We start from the raw sequence: 12211 nt of genomic DNA, 5'->3' as shown, positions 1-12211 counted from the left end.
GGCCAGGCAGGCCTTCTCAAGCAGGCGAGAAATGCCTTGAGAAAGCAAGGGAAGGAGACTGGCCTGGGTTTTATTCAGGTTGGTTGGAGGGTGGCTAGGGTGAGAGTTTGTGCTCATGGGCAGGGCCTTATGTAATTGACTCTCTTGCCAGGGCCAAAGCTGAGCACCCAGGCTTTCTTATCACCTTATACAGATGTGGAGCCCAAAGGGTAGAGGGAGGGATATAAAATGTTAAAAGTCATCTGTCAGATAATGGGAAATATCTCTGCCCCAGGTGACTGGCACTTGTAAATTCCTAGGGATAAGAGCACTAAAAGCCAGTCTTGGCTTAATATGTGGCCTTTAATTCTGTCCCTGACACAGGGCTCTTGAAACTATGTAAATTTCTTTAAAAAAATTTTTTTTTGATGTTTATGTTTTGTGAGAGAGAGAGAGAGAGAGAGAGAGAGAGACAGGGTGTGAGTGGGGGAGGGGCAGAGAAGGAGACACAGAATCTGAAGCAGACTCCAGGCTCTGAGCTGTCCGCACAGAGCCTGATGCGGGGCTCGAACTCATGGAACACGAGATCATGACCTGAGCCGGAGTCAGATGCCCAACCGACTGAGCCACCTGGGTGCCCCGAAACTATGTAAATTTCTAAGTGATACCAGCACTGGGAGAAACTTTTGTTCTAATGAGGCAACTCTGGGTGGGCTCCTGGGTGGGGGTTGGTCGCCAGAAAGTCCAAGCCACGATTAGGGGCTTGGAATTTTTAGCCCAGCCCCCACCCCCCAGAGAGGGGGGAGAAGCTGGAAATGGAGTTAATAATTGATCATGCCTACATTAGTAAGCCTCCATAAAATCCCAGTAATATGGGGTTTGGAGACTTTGGGGGTGGGGGACCCCAACTCCGTAGGGGCCCTCCAAGTACTCTCCCTACCTATCTCTTCACCTGGCCATTCATTTGCATCTCTTATCATATCCTTTAATAAACTGGTTAAGTGTAAGTAAGTTTTCCCTGACTTCTGGAAGTTGCTCTAACAAATTAATTGAATCCAAGCAGGGGATTGTGAGAACCTCTGATTTGTAGCAGGACAGAAGTTGTGAGTAACCTTGTTGGGACTTCCTTCATGTGACCGGCATCTGAACTGGGATGGGAGAGGTCCTGTGGGACTGAGCACTTAACCTGTGGGATCTACACTACCTACAGGTGGATCGTGTCAGGACTGAGTGAAGTTACAGGACCCCCAGCTGCGTCACACGTTTGGTGACCAGAACCGTTGGAAGTAAAGTGTTCTCAGGAAACATAAAGGAGACACATAGGAGAAAAGAAGTGGGTTTTCTCTACTCCAGAATAATACTGGATTTTCCCAATGTATATCAGCAGTCAAATATTTAAAAGTGGAGTCAGAGACGTCTGGTTTCTTCTCTGGCACGTAAGAAGTTCAGAAGGTGACATTTCTATATTTACCAGGTAAAAGCAAGTAAGCTTAAAAAAAAAAAAATCAATGATCTATCAAAGAATTGAGGTCACAGTACAAACTGCCTTCTCCAAAAATAATAGCCATTTTGATACATTCCTACAATGGTCTGTTCTTAACAAGACCTGTCCTCCAAAGACTGGTTTTTCAAGAATCACCTGGGGGGCAGAGAGGGAAATAACTAACTCCAGTTCTCCCCAGCCTTTCTGCCTGACCTAAGGTGAGGGTGTAGGGAACGGAGATAGACTTGTGAGGTTCACTGGTCATTTTTCACCGCTCACAGCCAACGTGTGGTGTGTTTTCCAAAACTATTTCCCCAACTCTCCAACACCAGCTGGGTGGCCTACAGTTCAATGCAGTTCTAACGCTAACCAGAGTTCGTTTCAGACTCTACGGTTTAAGGGCACAGCCCACAAAAGGGCCGCCGCATCAGCCGCCAGCTGCAAAGGGGAGGCCCCGACCGGGGAGGTTCTCTAGGTGCACTCCCATGTTTGTTAATTCAGCAGAAACACTACCGGAACTCACAGAAGCTCTTTATTTTTTATTCCTGATTTATTATAAAAGCTACAAGTCAGGAACAGCCCAATGGAAGGGGTGTGCAGGACGAAGTAGGTGGGGGAAGGTAGGGAACTCCCGTGCCTTCTCCGGATACAGCACCCTCCCAGCACATTGGTGTCTTCACCAGCTTAGCATCTCTCTGAATCCTGAGGTTTAAGGGTTTGGGTGAAGTTTCCGTGCGTAGCTAGCTAGGCACGTCGGATGAAATCATTGGTGGTTGGTGAATCACTCAAACTGTAGCTCCTCCCCACTCCCTACAGGTTGGGGGCGGGGCTGAACGTTCTAAGATCCGAGCTGAGATCAAGATCTTAACTAACTAAGCCACCCCAGGTGCCCCAGACATTTTTCTTATTATACCAAAGGTCACAGCCCAGAGACGTGATCATTAAAATAGTGACATCAAGACTATAGAACACTTCTCTCCACCCAAGACATTCCATCAGAAAACTCCCATTTAACAACCGTGGAATAAACAAAGAACTGTACATTTCAGAACTTAAAGAAGTCTCTATAGTACCCCCAAAGATAACATGGGTGACAAAAGGGCACCTGAGAGCATTTTAGCCTTTGGCAGCTACAACAGAGTAAACACAACCTAAACCCTACTCAGATAAACACAAACTGTTACACCAAAGGCCTATTTACCCCAGTTCCTTTTTCACAGTACACCGTGCCTGGCATTCAACAACAGCAACAACATTATTAAAATACACAGTTTGAGGAGATTGTACAAGTGAAAGAACTCGACTCAGATGTAGCAGATATGCTACAATTATTAGACCAGAGACATAAAGCAACCATGATCAATATGCTAAGCACTTTTGGGGTGACTGGGTGGTTCAATCGGTTAAGCCTCCGACTCTTGGTTTTGGCTCAGGTCATGATTTCATGGTTCGTGAGTTCGAGGCCTGCATCGGGCCCTGTGCTGACAGGGTAGAGCCTACTTGGGATTCTCTCTCTCCCTCTCTTTCTCTCTGCCCCTCCCCTGCTATCTCTGTCTCTCAAAAAATAAATGAAGGGGCGCCTGGGTGGCTCCGTTGGTTAAGCATCTGGCTTTGGCTCAAGTCATGATCTCACAGCTCATGAGTTTGAGCCCTGCATCAGGTTCTGTGCTGACAGTTCAGAGCCTGGAGCCTGCTTCGGATTCTGTGTCTCCCTCTCTCTCTCTGCCTCTCCCCTGCTCATGCTCTGTCTCTCTCTCTCAAAAATAAACATGAAAAATTTAAATTAAAAAATTAATTAATTAAAAAAATCAGGGGTGCCTGGGTGGCTCAGTAGGTTAAGTGTCTGACTTCGGCCCAGACCATGAACTCATGGTTCATGAGTTCGAGCCCTGCATCAGGCTCTGTGCTGACAGCTCAGAGCCTGGAGCCTGCTTCAGATCCTGTGACTCCTTCTCTCCCTGCCTCTCCCCAGCTCACGCTCTGTCTCTTAAAAATGAATAAACGTTAAAAATTTTCTTAAAAAATTAACAAAAAATATGCTAAGTGTTTTAATAAGAAACAGTGGATAACATGCAAAAACAGATAAGTAATCTTTTTTGTTTTTATTCTTAAAAAATTTTAAAGAAATTTTTTTAACGTTTAGTATTGAGAGACAGAGCATGAGCAGGGGAGGGGCAGAGAGAGAGGTAGACACAGAATTCGAAACAGGCTGCAGGCTCCAAGCTGTCGGCACCGAGCCTGATGGGCGCCCAAACTCACAAACCACAAGATCATGACCTGAACCAAAGTCGGACACTCAACCAAATGGGTCACCCAGGGGCCCCGTAGATACTCTACTCAGAGATGAAAACTAAGAACCAAAAGAAATATGCATGAAATGAAAAAAACCCACCAAAACAATAGAAGAAAAATGAAGAATTCTTTTGGGGGCCTTTCAAATACAGTGGAAGTATGTGAGGAAGGATTCAGTGGGCTTGAAGAAATGTCAATAGAATTTCCAAAACTGAAATGCAAAGAGAATAAACGAAAAAGGCAAAACAAATCTAAGAAATTTGGGACAATTATACAAGGTGTAACATAAACATAATTAGAATACATGAAGGAGAAGAAAACCAGAAAGGAACAGGGGCCAGAAGTCAAACAATAGTACCCAAATTAATGTTAGACACCAAACTACAGATCCAGGAAGCCCAGGGATCACCAAAGAGGATAAAAACCTAGAAATGCACACCTAGAAATGTCATATTCAAAGTTGAGGGGAAAAGGCAAAGAGAAAATCTTGAAAGAAACTAGGGGGAGAAAACCTTCATTATATAGAAAGAAAGAAAAGAATTAAATCTGACTTCTTTTCGGAAACCATGCAAGTAGGAAAAGAGTTTTGTTAAATAGAAAGCGTTGAAAGAAAAAAAAATACCCAGCTACAATTCTGTGTCAAACAAAATTATCCTTCAAAAGTGAGGGAAACGGGTGCCTGGGTGGCTCAGTCGGTTCAGCGTCTGACTCTTGGTGTCAGCCCAGGTCATGATCTCGCAATGCGTGGGTTCAAGCCCCACATCAGGCTGTGTACTGACAGCATGGAGCCTGCTTGGGATTTTCTCTCTCTCTCTCTCTCTCTCTCTCTCTCTCTCTCTCACTCTCTACCCCTCCCCCGCTCATGATGCACACATGCTTGCTCTCTCTCCTTCAAAATAAATAAATAAACTTAAAAAACATGACTGAGAAAAAAAGGTTTTCTGAGACAAACGAAACGTGAGGGAGTTTGTCATCAGTAAAACCTGCTTCCCAAGGAATGTTAAGAGAAACTCGTCAGGGGGCACCTGGGTGGCTCAGTCGGTTAAGCGTCCAACTTCAGCTCAGGTCCTGGTCTCACGGTCCGTGGGTTTGAGCCCCCTGTCCAGCTCTGCGCTGACAGCTCAGAGCCTGCAGTCTGCTTTGGGTTTTGTGTCTCCCTTTCTCTCTGTCCCTCCCCTGCTTGCACTCTTTCTCAAAAATAAATAAACATTTTAAAAATTAAGAAAAAAGAAACTCATCGGGAAGAAGGTAATAATAAAGAAAGGGAGAATGTTAGAGAAGAAATCAGTGAAGGTAAAATTCAAGGACGTGCTTTTGCTATTTGTATTTAATCTGACAAATAACACTTTGTTCAAAGCCGTAATAGCAATATTTTCAGTGCATAGACCTCATAAACAAAAATGAATGACAGCAATGTCACAAGGGACAGGGAGGGAAGAATTGGAAATACTCTGTTATGAGGTACTTCCTCATCCAGAGAGAGGTATAGTGTTGCTTCAGACAGGGCTTGGGTTAGCTGTAAATATATGTCAAAACTCGAGCCTAACAACTAAAAAAGGTATAATGATATGCTGGGAGAGTGGAAGAAATGAAATGTGGTAAAATGTTCAATAAAAGGCAGAGAAGGAAGAAAAAAGTAGAAAACAAAGAAAGAACAAAGGCAGCAAATGGGAAACAATAAAATATATAGGTTTTTTTATTTTTTTAATTTTTTTAACGTTTATTTATTTTTGAGACAGAGAGAGACAGAGCATGAACGGGGGAGGGTCAGAGAGAGGGAGACACAGAATCTCAAACAGGCTCCAGGCTCTGAGCTGTCAACACAGAGCCCGACGCGGGGCTCAAACTCAGGGACCGCGAGATCATGACCTGAGCCGAAGTCGGCCACTTAACCTACTGAGCCACCCAGACGCCCCTATATAGGTTTTTTTAATGCTTATTTATTTTTGAGAGACAAAGAGAGCACGGGTGAGGGAGGGGCAGAGACAGAAGGAGACACAGAATCCGAAGCAGGCTCCAGGCCCTGAGCTGTCAGGGCAGAGCCCGACGCGGGGCTTGAACTCGTGAACCGCGAGATCATAACCTGAGCCAAAGTCGGATGCTCCATCAGCTGAGACATCCCAGTGCCCCTAGATTTTAATCAAACAATCTTCTTAACATTAGTGGTCTAAATACAAGGGAAAGACAAAAACTGTCTCAGTGGATAATAAAATAACAATTACATGTTGTCTACAAGGGTCACACTTTACATACAAAGATTCATGTAGATTAAAAGTAAGAGATGGGAAAAGATATACCATGGCATGCCAACACTGAACACAAGAAAGCTGGTATAGGTATATTACCTTTGGAGCATTACATAATGATAAAGGGGTCAAGTCTCCAAGAAGACACAGCACTCCTTCAAGGGTATGTGTGTAACAGTGGGGCAAAACACACGAGGCAAAAACTGAAAGAACTCTAAGAAGAAATAATTGAACCTGTTACTACAGAGATTCCAACACCAGCCCCCATCAGTAGTTAGCAGGTCCAACAGGCAGAGATCATGAAGGACACTGTTAACACCATCAGGCAAGTGGTTTTCATTGAAACTTATGCAACACCTCATCCAAACATTCTTCTGAGGTTCATGTAGACCGTCCACCAAACCAGACCACATTCTGGGCCATAAAACACACCCTAACAAACTCAGAGAGGAAGGAAGGAAGGAAGGAAGGAAGGAAGGAAGGAAGGAAGGAAGGAAGGAAGAAAAAAGAAAAGAAAGAAAGAAAGAAAGGAAAAGAAAGAGAGAGAGAGAAAGAGAGAGAGAGAAAGAAAAAGAAAATTATGCTTGTAAACCAAAATTATATTAACTTGGAAATCAATAACAGAACAATGGTTGGGAAATCTCCACACAGCCAAATATCATATGGGTCAATAAGAGAGGTCAGCAAGATGGTGGAATAGAAGTTTTCTACTGTCATATCCCCACCAGGCACCAATTTTGAAAGCCACCCAATGATGAGAGTACCTCTGTGGAAATTTCCAGTGGTCCAGTTCACGCACCCCAAAGGAGCAAAAACTCTGAGAATAGACCCCATGAGGAGGTAAGAAGAGTGGTTTTATTTTACCTGTGTCACCTTCTCCCCAAAGGCAGCACAGCTCCTTCCCAAGAGAGACGGTGTTGGCCCATAATTCCCCCCATGGGGAAAGTGAAACGTTATAAGAGAGCACTTGGATTCCCCCGGTGGTGTGGGATGCTGTTCAGAAGGCTCACCACTTTCCTGTCTCACCGAAAATACTGAAGATATCAACACAGCTGAGTGGCTGGAAGGCTGGGAGCAGGGAAGGACTTGGAAAGACCTAAGGCAACCAGAGCTTGGGACTCAACAAATGGCTGCAGATCCTACTAAGTGCTTGCATATTCGATCTGGGCGCTTGCATTTCAGCCACTTCGGAGGCAATGCCTGTGGACACTCCCAAATGGCCCATGAGCACGCTCAATACTCCATACACCTCACTCCCACCCATATGATCCGCTCCCTTGTAGCCCAGACAGTGAGTACAAGCCTCTTAATGTCTTGTAAGCACATGCATTCAGAGGGCTCAACTCAGTGGGATTACAAAAAGGTGCACAGGAGCACCTGGCTGGCTCAGTTGGTAGAGCATGCAGTTCTTGATCTCAGGATTGTGACTTCGAGCCCCACATTGGGTACAGAGATCGTTTAAATTAAAAAAAAAAAATCTTTGAAAAAAAGAGAAAAGAATGCACAAACTTGAGCACTTCAGGGTACCACCCTAGGGGAAACAAAAAGGAAGCTCTCAGCACCTGGCCTGGCTTTGAGGGATCAAAAGAAGGTGGCTAATCTTCAGAATTACCCCTAATGAGGGGGCTGGAGGTATGAAGCAGGTACATCAGTAGAAAAGATCCGAGAGAGCCTCAGAATCCCTAGCTGGGCTGACTGGTGACGGTGTTTCTCTCCCAAAGTGAGTTAGTAAAGACTGGAGAAAGTGGCTACTTCCTCACATGCAAAGACACCAACGTGAGACTTCAAGGAATTCAAGGAACGAACACACACACACACACACACACACACACACACACACACACACACAAAGGAAAAATGATGCCAACAAAGGAACACAACAATTTTCTAGTAACCTATCCAATAGAAATAGAGATCTGCAAGTTGCCTGATATAATTGTTCCAAGAAAGCTCAGAAAGCTTCACAAGAGCCCAGATAGACACTGTGGTGTCTCTCTCGATCAGATGGGGACCCCCAAGCGTGGGGTGACAATCGGGTGGAAGCCAGTGGTGCGGACAGTTGAAAGGATTCACCCGAGGCAGAATGAAGAAGTTTATCGAATACACTGCAAGGGAGCAGCAGGCAGGACAGCAAAGGAGGCTGTGAACGGGGGCTGTTGTTAGAGAGGGAAGGTAAGGGGGTATAGTGACATATGGAATTTTCCCTTCTTTGGTGACTGTGCCTAGAGCTAAGTAGCCCATGGGTCAGTCAGGGACTATGGATATTTTGAGACGGGTGGCCTGATGGGCCCGGCTGTATTCAGCCAGGGGGGTTGGGGTCACTTTGGGCTCTTCTGCCTTGATCATGTTTCCATTGCACAAGCCTGTTGTCCAAAAGCGGCCTCTACAGACAACTCCAAGAAAACAATACATGAACAAAGCAAGAAGTATGGCAGAGAGTAGAAATCATAAAGAACCCAAATGGAAATTCCAGCACAAGGAAAAGTGAGATGAAAAAAGAAATGCAAATAGAGAGGCTCAAGAGCTGACTTGATGAATACGATGAAAGAATCTGTGAACTTGAAGACCAGTCATTAGAAATCATACAGATGAAGGAGAAGAAAAGAAAAATGAACAAAAAGGAGTGAAGAAAGGTTATGAGACTTAGGGGACACCTGTAAAATAAACAATACACACATAATGGAAATTCCAGAAGAAGAGAGAGTGGCAGAACGCTTAAAGAAATAATGGCTCGGGGCGCCCGGGTGGCTCGGTCGGTTAAGTGTCCGACTTCGGCTCAGGTCATGATCTCGCGGTTCGTGAGTTCAAGCCCCACGTCGGGCTCTGTGCTGAGGGCTCAGAGCCTGGAGCCTGTTTCGGATTCTGTGTCTCCCTCTCTCTCTGACCCTCCCCCGTTCATGCTGTGTCTCTCTCTGTCTCAAAAATAAATAAACGTTTAAAAAAATTAAAAAAAAAAAGAAATAATGGCTGGAGAGGCACCTGGGTGGCTCAGTCAGTTGAGCGTCCGACTTCGGCTCAGGTCATGATCTCACGGTTTGTGATTTCAAGTCTCGCATCGGGCTCGCTGCTGTCAGTGCATAGCCTGCTTCAGACCTTCGGTCCCCCTCTCGCTCTGCCCGTCCCCTGCTCATTCTCTCTCTCTTTCAAAATAAATAAATAAACTTAAAAAAAATAAAGAATGGGGCGCCTGGGTGGCTCAGTCGGTTGAGCGGCCGACTTCAGCTCAGGTCATGATCTTGCGGTCTGTGAGTTCGAGCCCCGCGTCCAGCTCTGTGCTGACAGCTCAGAGACTGGAGCCTGTTTCAGATTCTGTGTCTCCCTCTCTCTGCCCCTCCCCTGTTCATGCTCTGTCTCTCCCTGTCTCAAAAATAAATAAAACTTTAAAAAAAGAAAGAAAGAAAGAAAGAGATAAACCAAGCTGACAAACCTTTAGCTAAATGAAGAAAAGATTAATAAAATCAGAAAGTAAAAAGAAATTATAACTGATAGCACTGAAATTCAAAGTATTGTAAGAGACTACTATGAATAAATATATGTTAACAAATTTGATAACCTACAAGTATAAATTCCTTTAAACATACAACTTACTAAGACTGAATCGTGAAACAGAAAATCAAAACTCAGTAAGGAGTAAGGAAATCGAATCAGGAATCAAAAAAAACTCCCAACAAAGAAAAGCCCAGGACCAGATAGCCTCACTGGTGAATTCTACCCAACACTTAAAAAATTCCTGGGGCACCTGGGTGGCTCAGTTGGTTAAGCATCCAACTTTGGCTCAGGTCGTGATCTGGCGGTTGGAGAGTTTGAGCCCCACGTCAGGCTCTGTGTTGACAGCTCAGAGCCTGGAGCCTGCTTCAGATTCTGTGTCTCCTTCTCTCCCTGTCCCTCCCTTACAAACGCTCTGTCTCTCTCTCAAAAAAAAAGTTAAAAATTCATACTAACTCTTCTCAAACTCTTGCAACAAATTAGAAAGGAGGAAATACTTCCAAAATCATTTTATGAGGCCAGCATTATATTTTTTAAAGTTTTTTTAAAATATATTTTTAAAATTTTATTTTTGACAAAGAGCAAGACAGTGTGAGCAGGAGAGGGGCAGAGAGAGAGACAGAAACACAGAATCCGAAGCAGGCTCCAGGCTCTGAGCTGTCAGCACAGAGCCCAATGTGGGGCTCAAACTCGTGAACTGCGAGATCATGACCTGAGCTGAAGTCGGATGCTTAACCGACTGAGCCACCCAGGTGCCCGTTATTAAAGTTTTTAAAAAAATTTTTTTAATGTTTATTTATTTTGGAGAGAAAGGGTAGACAGAGCATGAGTGGGGGAGAGGCAGAGAGAGAGGGAGACATAGAATCCTAAGCAGGCTCCAGGCTCCCAGCTGTCAGCACAGAGCCTGATGGAGGGCTCGAACTCACGAACTGTGAGATCATAACCTGAGCCTAAGTCGGACACTTAACTGACAGAGCCACCCAGGCTCCCCTATTAAAGTTTTTAAAAGTGTATTTATTTTGAGAAAGACAGCGATAGTGTGAGAGGGGGAGGGGCAGAGACAGAGGGAAAGAGAGAATCACAAGCAGGCTCTGTACCATCAATGCTTAGCCAACTGAGCCACCCAGGTGTCTGAGGCCAGCATTACATAGATAACAAAGTCAGACGAGGACACTCCAAGGAAAGAAAATTAAGGGGCGCCTGGGTGGCTCAGCTAGTTGGGTGACTACATTAAATTCAACAGCACACTAAAAGGCTTATACAACTTGATCAAGTGAATTTATCCCTGGTATGCAAGGATGGTTCAACATATGCAAATCAATACCTGTGCTATACCCAATTAACAAGATGAAAGATAAAAGTCATATGATCATCTCAGCAGGTGCAGGGGAGGCATTTGACAACATCCAACATCCTTTAATGATGAAATAGAACAAATTAGGTAGAGAAAGAATGTACCTCGGGGCACCTAGGTGGCTCAGTTGGATCTCAGGGTCGTGAGATCAGGTCCTGCATGGGCCTGCTTGGGATTCTCTCTCTCCAACTCTGTCTCTCTGCCCCTACCCCACTTGCACATGATCTCTATCTCAAAATAAATAAAGAAACTTAAAAAAAAAAAAAAGAATGTACCTCAAGAGCATAAAAGCCATATATGACAAATGCACAGCTAACATCATAGTGAAGTTAGAAAAGTCGCCTCTTCCAGAACTATGTACCTGGCAAGAAACTGAGGAAAGGGTTAAGGTGAGACATATCTATTTGTCCCCTATTTTATACTCAGGAACTCCCCTACATTATCAGGGGTAACTTGCTTAAATTTTCTGGGATAGAATTTGAGCCTTAGTATCATTTGCATGAAGGTTTCGGAATTAATGCATCGAAGCAGTTGGCAAAATTAATTCGGAATCTGTGTTGTAGAGGCCCCCAAACCCTGTGTCTTTTAAAGGGTTTATATAGTGCCCTGCGATTTTTTTGTTGTGTAAATTCTTCCTTTAGCGTATTTTGGATTTCCAATTTGGTAAAATTGTGGACCTTTTCGTATTTTTCTCTTTTGTTCCTTCCCACCTGTCCTTCCCGATTTTGCTTTTTGGGGATTTTTTGGTCACTGGATGAACTTCAGGGAAAGGAGGGTCCTCTCTACCCTGATATTTATTTTTTAATTTTTAGTTAATTAAAAATTTTTTTAAATGTTTTGTATTTTTGAGTGCGAGTGGGGGAAGGGCAGAGAAAGAGACTACCCTGATGTTTGTATATTTTTTTCCTCCAGAGAGCCTCAAATCAGTGCCATCAGGAAACTCCCCTGTGACGACTTGTTGGCGTATAGGTGTTAAAGATCCCGGACCTAAGTCAGTTTCAGCTGATACCTTTGCTGTGCCGCAGTGAGGCCGGGGGTATTGTCCTCTAGAACCTTGGGGGTCACAGTCATTGCTGCAATACGGACAGGGAGGCAGCAGCAGAGGCGTTTAAGATCCTGGTGACTCCTCTGGCGTCAGGACTTACCCCACATTCTAATGACTGCCTTTCTCCTCTCTTCTCCTCTTTTTCAAGTTTATTTATTGAGAGAGTGCAAGAATGAACAGAGAGACAGACAGACAGACAGAGAATCCAAAGCAGGCTCCACGTTCAGAGACCGACTCAGGGCTCAACCCCATAACTGTGAAATCATGACCTGAGCTGAAGTCAAGAGTCGGACCACTGAACCGACTGAGCCACCCAGGCACCCACC

This window comes from Lynx rufus, unplaced genomic scaffold (assembly GCF_022079265.1).
Source record: "Lynx rufus isolate CCGP_SWC_20201006 ecotype Redwood Valley unplaced genomic scaffold, mLynRuf1.p SCAF_4, whole genome shotgun sequence".
Lineage (NCBI taxonomy): Eukaryota > Metazoa > Chordata > Mammalia > Carnivora > Felidae > Lynx > Lynx rufus.
The sequence above is the reverse complement of the archived record's forward strand: the minus strand, read 5'-3'. Positions refer to the sequence as shown.